The following is an 8,579-nucleotide window of genomic DNA, read 5'->3' as shown; positions in this document are numbered from 1 at the left end:
CGGGCTGGAGAGATGGCTCAGTGGTTAAGATGACTGCTCTTCCAGAGGTCCTGAGTTCAAATCCCAACAACCACATGGTGGCTCACAACCATCTGTAATGAGATCTGATGCCCTTTTCTGGTGTGTCTGAAGACAGTTATATTGTATATAATAAATCTTTAAAAACAATAATAATTTAGTATTTCCTACACCTTTGATAGCATGTTATGAATGCTGTATTCAAAGGTATTACTGAATGCTCAATTGAAATCTACAAAAATTTTATTGTGAGTCATTATCAAGCAATTCACAGAATAAATTATGTAATCATAAATTAGAAATTAGCAATTAATGGTATACCTATATAATACAAAATTCTCACTATTATGATTGTCCTGTTATTAACAGTAGCCACTATTTATTAATTAATTATATAATAGTTAACATGTCATTGAATCAAACATTTTGTATATTATATACAAGTAGCTTCTTAGATAAAATAATATCTACTGCTTTTTGTTGTTTTGAGACTCAGTTCTTTTAAATTAACTTTAGAATCAGATAAGAGGGGAATAAATGAAAGAGAACAAACTAAACCATTGGCTACAGTTTCTCAGAAGATGGGTAGGAAAAGAGGCAAGGACTACTAAATTAGGAGATGGGTGGCTGCTAGTTTATGCTAAGCATAGCTTAAAAGAAAGCTGCAAACCAAACAGTCAGCTGGATTTCTTCCTACACACGTACTTAACAATGAAGTTTATCTGCAAGCCATTGTCCCTGAAATGTAACTGTTTGCGGCTCGGGCTGGGGCTCGACTAGTAAAAAGTTTGCCTGGGATGCATGAAGCCCTAGGTTTGATTCTTGCCACCAGATAAATCAGATATAGTGGTGCCTGACAACCAAAAACCACATACGGTTTGTCCAGTGCTCAGAGAGTAGAGGCAGGGGGATTGAAAGTTGGAGGTCATCTTCAGCAATGTATGTAGTTGAAGGCAACCCTGGGCTATATATTATCTTGTCAGGGGGGTAGGGGGTGGGAATCTGGGTAAGGGGAGGAAGAGGGGAGAGGGAGAGGGACAACTTTTTATCAAACATATTCTTCAAATTTGGACACTATGAGTACAAGTAGGAGGGTCTCAGAAATGATTCATTCACAATTCTTGCCAATGTGAAACATTTCTTTTACAACCATCACCTTAATAACCACTCTGTGTGTTCTCTGTGTTCCAAAGTCTGTAAGGATGGAGAACCAGATCAACTAAAGACTGACAACAGCAGTAGGCCTGGCAGTATTAATCACACCGTCGATAAACAGAAGGCAAAGAACATTCCAATGGCATGTTAAGAAATCAAGGCTGAAATATGACATAATACACATAGATAGGGACAAACATAGTAGATGTGAAAATGAGAAATGGCATCATGGGCACATCAGACATGATTTCGCTTTGACAAGGAATCATCTAGGGAGAAGATTATCCAGGAAACAGGACAGATGCACTTTATCTTCTCTTATGACACCCATCCAACATTTGATAACATAATGGCACATTTACACCAGTGAATATTACATCAATTTTTAAATTTTATTTTTCTATCTAATGTGTATGGAAGTTTTACCTACCAGTATGTCTGTGTACTATTTAGGCATCTGGTACTCACAGAGGTCAGAAGAGAACATCATAGCCTTTGGAACTGGAGTTACAGACTTTTTAGGCTACCATGTGAGTGAGTGCTGGGAATCAAACTTGGATCCATTGAAAGAGCAGTCAATGTTCTTAACAACTGAGCCATCTCTTCAGCCCCAACACTGCACATTTTAAAGGAATGAAATACAGAACCAAATTATGGCAAAGGCAATATAATAGATGAGCTAATTTTGAAAATGGCAAGAAATGCTACTCATTATTTAGACCTGCATCCTGAGGGGAAAACCATATAAAACAGATAAAACCATTACACTTGTGATTAGGACACAGTGGTTATATTGTAATACCAGCACCAGGGAGAAAGGAGGGTAAAGAGTTTGAGTCCAGTCTCAAAACAAGAATGAAAATGGCCCCCAGAAGTTCCTATGTTTGAATACTTGGTGGAACTGTTTGGAAAGGATTAAGAGGTGTGACTTTGCTGGAGAAGGTGTGTTACTGGGGGCAGGCTTGGAGGTTTCAAATGTCCAAAACAGCTTTCTCTTGGCCTCACTCATGTTTATGGATCAAGATATGAGATCTCAGATGTAGGGGGTTGAGATGTATGGTGGCCATTGGCCACTTCCTCAACTGGGTGTGGGTGGCAGACAAGAGGTTGGAGGCCCAACTGAGCTGAGGACAGAGTTAGGGTGCTGAGCTAGGACTAAACAACTGAGCTGTCAGCAGAGTTGGAGGTGATGAGCTGGGAGTGAGGAGAAGGATACGATAACCTAGAGAGGCTTGGAAGAACCTGGCCATTGAGCTAAAGCATATCAAAAATGAGATAATGTGTGTGTGTGTGTGTGTGTGTGTGTGTGTGTGTTTCATCCACAGATTCGAGGGAACCTGGGAAGGCTGGCAGCTCCGTCTGCCCAGAGCTTAAAGCAGGGTAGTAAGAGCTACATGCTACACTCAGCTGTGGCCCCAGCATCATGCCTGTCTGCCACCTGCCATGCTCCCATACACTCTAACCCCGTGAAACCTTAAGTCCCAGATTAAATTGTTTCTTTTATAGGTTGCCTCGGTCATAGTATTTTTTATCGTGGCAACAGGAAAGTAAGTCAGACACATGGTAAAGTGCTTGCTGCATAAATAAGAGGTTGCAAGTCTGAGCCTCAGCACCCATGTGCTGCGGTAGGGTGCCTCTGCAATTGCACTGTTCCTATTACAAAAGGTGCAGAGACAGATGAGACCTCTGGGAGCCCAAGGACCAGGTAGCCTGACCCTGCCATGAACAAGGTAGAAGGCAAGAACTGATGCTTGAAGTTCTCTGAGCTCCACACGCACAGCACTATGGTATATTCATCACCCCATTCACACACTCACACACACACACACACACACACACACACACACACACACACACACACACGAGAAACAGAGAGGGACAGAGACAGAGACACAAAACGAAACACCCAAAATTAACAAAAACAAACAAAGCAGTAGGAAAAGCAGTAGTGAACTTCCAAGAAGAAAACTGCTCATTTGTGGGAAAGAAAGGCTACATGATAAATAACAAAAGAGTACAGACACATGCTTAGAAAGCCTGCAGGAAATGCATCTAAAAGCAAAGTTATATACAGCAGCATCACACATATGGCAAACAAGGTAAGAGCCCGCGGCAGATGAGCTTTTAAGATTCCAGGCTATTCTGGGGGAGGGGGACTGCAGGGGGGAGACAAGGGAGGGGAAGCTGCAGTCAGGATGCCAAAAAGGTAATAAAAAACTAAAAAGAAAACTCTAGGCTATTCTACACCTCTTGTTTCAGTCTTTAAGTTTGCTATTGGATGATGTAGCAAAATTATATTTTGGTAATAACGATATTTTTTTATACCTTCCAAGAAATTATACAACTCTTTTTTGCTGCAACCAAATGTTGTAGTATATTGGAAAGGCATTATGGAACATAAAATTTTAAGCCACTGTTAGGCATAGGCTGGGAGAATTGAGTGGATGCCATCTTGCTGGTAAAATGTAATTAGTGGGAGTATGCATGCATGCTGATGATAGGAAAATATAACCTCCAAACGGAAAGTCAGAGGCACACTTCTGAAAGATGTTCCCCTTAAAGTGCATTGCTCAGTACTGATGAAGAGCGATTGTAAAATTAATGTTTTGGGCGAAATTGGAAACACAAAGTGAATGTACGGCGTTCCCTTGAAAACCCAATGGTTTAGAAACACGCGAAAAATTAACTTACGGTAACTACAAAAAGACTACTTGCTGAACGAATAGCTAAGGCTCTTGACACAGCAGCTGGAGAGCTGGCTCAGTTGTGCAGCGAGCTTGCTGCTCCTTCAGAGAACAGAGACCCCAGCACCCATATCAGGCAGTTCACACCTGCCTGTGACTCTGGCTGCAGGTGGACCCTCACCTCTGACCTCCCAGGGCCCCTGTGTTCACACAAACACACATGATATTTTTTAATAAAATAAATATTAAAAAAAAATAAACGAAACATAGATGCTTACCCCAACTTCTCCAGCATCAAATCTCTAGAGAGGAGAGAAAGGAACATTTCAGATGTTCCATGCTTCGCCCATCAAAATCTAGAAGTCAGATCCCTGCCTAGCTTTTCCCCCCTGTACAATATTATCTTTAGAGATGTTTATCACTTACTTATTGAGACATATCCTGTACTGCCAGGTTGGTCTAGAATCCTTGCTCTCAAATGAATGGCCTTTCAGCCTCAGCTTTCTGAGGCTCTGGGACGGCAGTTGAGCACACTCCCTCACTGGCTCGAAAAGAAAGTATTTTTGTTGCTAAAAGAACATCATATCTTCTCCAATATTTTTCATCAGTATTTCTCAAGTCTTCATGCATATAAAGAGCACTGGGGACCTACTAAGTGTAAAACCTGACTAGGTAACTCTGGGTCCAGTGGCCCCACTGCAGAGTACTTAGCTTAGAGTAGTAACTTTCTAGATATGTCACATAACCCAAAGAATTACCCTGGTCACCTGTCAGTGACAGGTAAAAGTAGCTCAGTGGTAAAGCACTTGCCTAATATAGTCAAGGCTCTGGTCCAATCCGATCTGCAAACAAACAAACAAACCAAAAACCAGTTGAAATAGGCTGGTGAGCATATGAGTAAGGTTCATACATCATCCAGCAGTCTACAATGCTCTAAGAACCTACAGCTTACCTTTAAAAATGCAGTATCTAGGGCTGGAGAGATGACTCAGCAGTTAAGAACACTGGCTGGCGGCTTTCCCAGAAGACCTGAGTTCAATTCCCGGAACCAACATGGCAGCTCACACCCATCTGTCACTCCAGTTCTAGGTGAGTCTGACAGCCTCTTCCAGCCTCCACGGGCATCTGGTACACTCTAGATGCAAAGACGCACATGCAGATAAGACACCCATACACATAAGATAAATGAGCATGTTTTTAAAATGTAATACCCTCCTGCCAGAATACCATAATAGTTGGTGACAATAATTTATCAGGTCAGTTTCCAAATAACTTTATACCTGTTCAGGTACAACTAATCTCTCCAGTATCTTACCAGTGAAAAATGTAGCTTATCAAACAAAATATGCTCAGTCATGCTCGGTGGTACCCACCTATAACTCCTGCACGCAGAGGGCAGACAATGGATTATCAGGAATTTAAGATCATCTTCAGATACGTAATAAATTCCATGCCAGCCTAGGCTACGTGAGACTATCTCAAAAATTAAAATTAAATCCATTAAAGCCAAGCTCGGCGCCCAGTACTGCCATAAAAACAATGGTTTGACAAGTGGTACTGAGTTATTGCCACAGTAAATGTGTTTTCTTACTCTAAGTAGATAAATAAATGAGGCCAGCGAGACGACTCAGTGGGTAATAGTTGTCACCAACTCTGACATGAGTTCTATCCCTGTGACCCACATTGTGGAAGGAGAGAACTTGTCCCCTGCAAGCTGTCATCTGACCTCTACATGCATGCACTACACATGCACACATGATAAATAAAGCCAATGTAAGAAGACAATCAACAGTAATCTGATTTTCTTGAGGATATATGTCCATATGTACAGCATGTATTAGCCACAAGTGACTCTGAATTGTTAACACTAGAGTAAATCACTTCAATTTTCCATTATTTAAAAATGGATTATCTATTTGTGTAATTAATATTAAAGTGTTGTCTTTTTTTCTTATTTTTTTTTTTAAATTTCTTTTACACTTTTATTTACTTATGTTTGAGTGCACAGCAGAAGAGAGCATCAGATTCCATTACAGTTGGTTGTGAGCCACAATGTGGTTTGCAGGGATTTGAACTCAGAACCTTTGGGACAGCAGTCAATGCTCTTAACCTCTGAGCCATCTCTTCAGCCCCCAAGTATTGCCTACATGTATGTATGTGAACCGTGTGAGTGCCTGGAGGCCAGAGAAGGGTGTCTAATCCCTGTGACTAGAGTTAGAGACAGTTGTAAGCTGACATGGATGCTGGGAATCAGAGCCCTAGTCTCTGCAAAAGGAGCAAGTGATCTTAACCACTGAGCCATCTCTCAGCCTCATTTTTGTACTTTTAAATTATGTATGTGAGGGGAGTATGCATGTGAGTTCGGGTGTCTATGGTTGTCCGAGCATCTCTTGCAGCTAGAATTGCAGGTGGCTATTAACTGTCTAACTTGGCTGCAGGGAGCCAAACCCCTGTCCTCCATGGAAGCAAGAAGGCTCTTATGACTGAGCCATCTCTCCAGTCAGTAAGAGTGCTGTCTTTAGTAACTGTGTGTGCGAGTTTAAGAAATAAACAATATGGGTAACATTTATTAAATTTCTACAGAACACCACAGGACTGGTGGTAGCCCTGGGTAACATGATATACTTAAAAGGGGGATAAATTACCCCTGAAGACCTGGGGTACTTTTGCCTGATTTGGGGGCTCTTGGTATATTGGAAGCCCTGTTTCATGCAGTTAAAAGAATCAAGATGTGGTCTGAGTCTGCAGGAGATTTTACTGAACCCCAGAGAGTAGTAAGGATGGCTCTGCAGATACAGGAAGAGTGGCCACTAAGACCTTGTGGGGAAAGGGAACTGGTTCTGTGGGGCTTGAAATTACCGGGCAGGAAGCTCACCCAGGGTCTATAACAGTGCAGAACCATGTTTATCTTCTCACTTGGCCAACTAAAGAATTAATTCGTTCCTTCCTTTCTTTGTTGTCCTTCTTTTACACACCTGTGTGTGCTCTCTGGGCAACTGGATTCATAAGAGAGAATCTAAGTGGGTGAATGAAGTTTGTTTTTTGTTTTTTTTTTTTGTTTTGTTTTGTTTTTTTCAGTTCTGCAGGATCAAACTCTCTAAACCACAACCCCAACCCCAGCCTTACAGAGGCTCTCTTGGAACAGCTCTACTGCCCAGGAGCCAGTGGATGAGAGCCTTCCTCTGATTTTATGAGAATCTGGGGTGATTAGACAATAAAACTTTTAAAAACAATCTTTTTCATCTAAAAACATCCCTGGTAGAAGTTATTTTTATAAATAGCATTTTTTTTTCTTAAAAATGCTTGACACCTACTCCTTTTAGAAAATAAATAAAAAGGTAAAGAAGAAACAGACTAATCACTTTGCTACATTTTATTCTAGTTAAATATGTATATGTACATGTCTATGTGCATATGTATAATATATTAAAATTTGGGCTTGTATGACATATGCATTTCCCCCTATTTATGTTGTGAAATTTTTCCTAAACCCATATATATATATATATATATTTTTTTTTTTTTTTTTTTTTTTTTCCTCCTGGATACAGGAAGATCAGGAGTTCAAGGCCAGCCTCTACTACATCGTGAGTTGGAAGCCTGTGCCTCAGTCCCTAACAAAAGAAAACACAAAGACAAAATAAAGTTTTTTTTAAAACGAAGAAAAAGGAAGAAAGGAAAGAATGGGAGGGAGAAAAAAAAAAAAACAGAAAGATGTGGACAAACTAGAAGGACAGCACCTTGAAAATCTCTAAAGGATGCGAGGTACCCTCGGCCACCTGCTGTGGGAGGACCTTCCTCTAATGTAACCAGCTTTCATCTGTGTGAAAATGCAGGAGGGGTGGCTCTACGGACAGTTCCAGCCTGGTTGAGGACAAAGAGTTGGATTCTGTCTGTGTCTAGTATTCTCATAGTGGCAGCAGGACTCTATCCCCCCGCCCCCCCTCCCCCTCCACCCTCTCCACCCCCCACCCCCTCCGCCAAATGTTCAGAGAGGTAGACAACCTGAGCCAGGATTTGGGACACGTGTTTACGGGAAGAAACTGGCCGCAAAGGGTGACAAGATTAGAGAGCGAAGCCACGAAGCCACGGGGCCTCACCTGGAGGCAGGCCCGCAGCTGAATTTACAGCAGGGACCAGGGAGTCATATAAATGACTAATGCTGGCCTTCCGATGCTCTTTTCCAAGCAAGCTGCAAAAATTGGCAGGGGCCCTTCAGTGTGCTGCCGATGTGTCTGGAATTCAAATAGTATGATGCAGAGATGCCCTGACAATGGGAAGCAAGGCTTTACCTGGAGAAAACGATGCGGACATGGCTGCTGCGACTCATACTCACGCACGGGGACCTTCGCAACCGCTCTCCGCGGTCTACATCATGCCCGGCTGCGATTGCCCTTACCCAAGGGCATTACATTAAAAAGTAATGTAGCCAGTGATTCTTTTTCCCTCCGGTTTTCCCCATCCAGGCAGTGAAGAATGGGGAGAGTAAAATAAAAACCTTGACTGCAACTGATATGTCTGTTTTTTAAAAAATGATGCTGATATTAGCCACAACTCAGGAGAGCACAATTTGAATATCGGTGGTATTGTGCGGGGGGCTGCGGTCCTCACCTCCCCCTCCTTTAGATCTGTCTTTGCTGGCTGCACGCCTTAATATTCTTCGGAGGTGTAATAGCTGGGAGGATTCCATCAGTAATAACCGGAGATCCCGTGAGCCGGTTC

The 8,579-nt window shown here is 42.0% G+C and overlaps 1 pseudogene across 1 annotated transcript; it reads left to right on the top strand.

Annotated features, from left to right (window-relative positions):
- Positions 1–8,016: 8,016 nt before the first annotated feature.
- LOC308431894 lies at positions 8,017–8,274 on the top strand (annotated as a pseudogene). The gene has a single exon. The product of its transcript is annotated as an uncharacterized misc_RNA (transcript).
- Positions 8,275–8,579: the final 305 nt, after the last annotated feature.

Source organism: Micromys minutus (assembly GCF_963924665.1).
Source record: "Micromys minutus genome assembly, chromosome: 17".
NCBI classification, from domain to species: Eukaryota; Metazoa; Chordata; class Mammalia; order Rodentia; family Muridae; genus Micromys; species Micromys minutus.
Note: the sequence above shows the minus strand (reverse complement) of the source record. Positions and strands in the feature narration are given on the sequence as shown.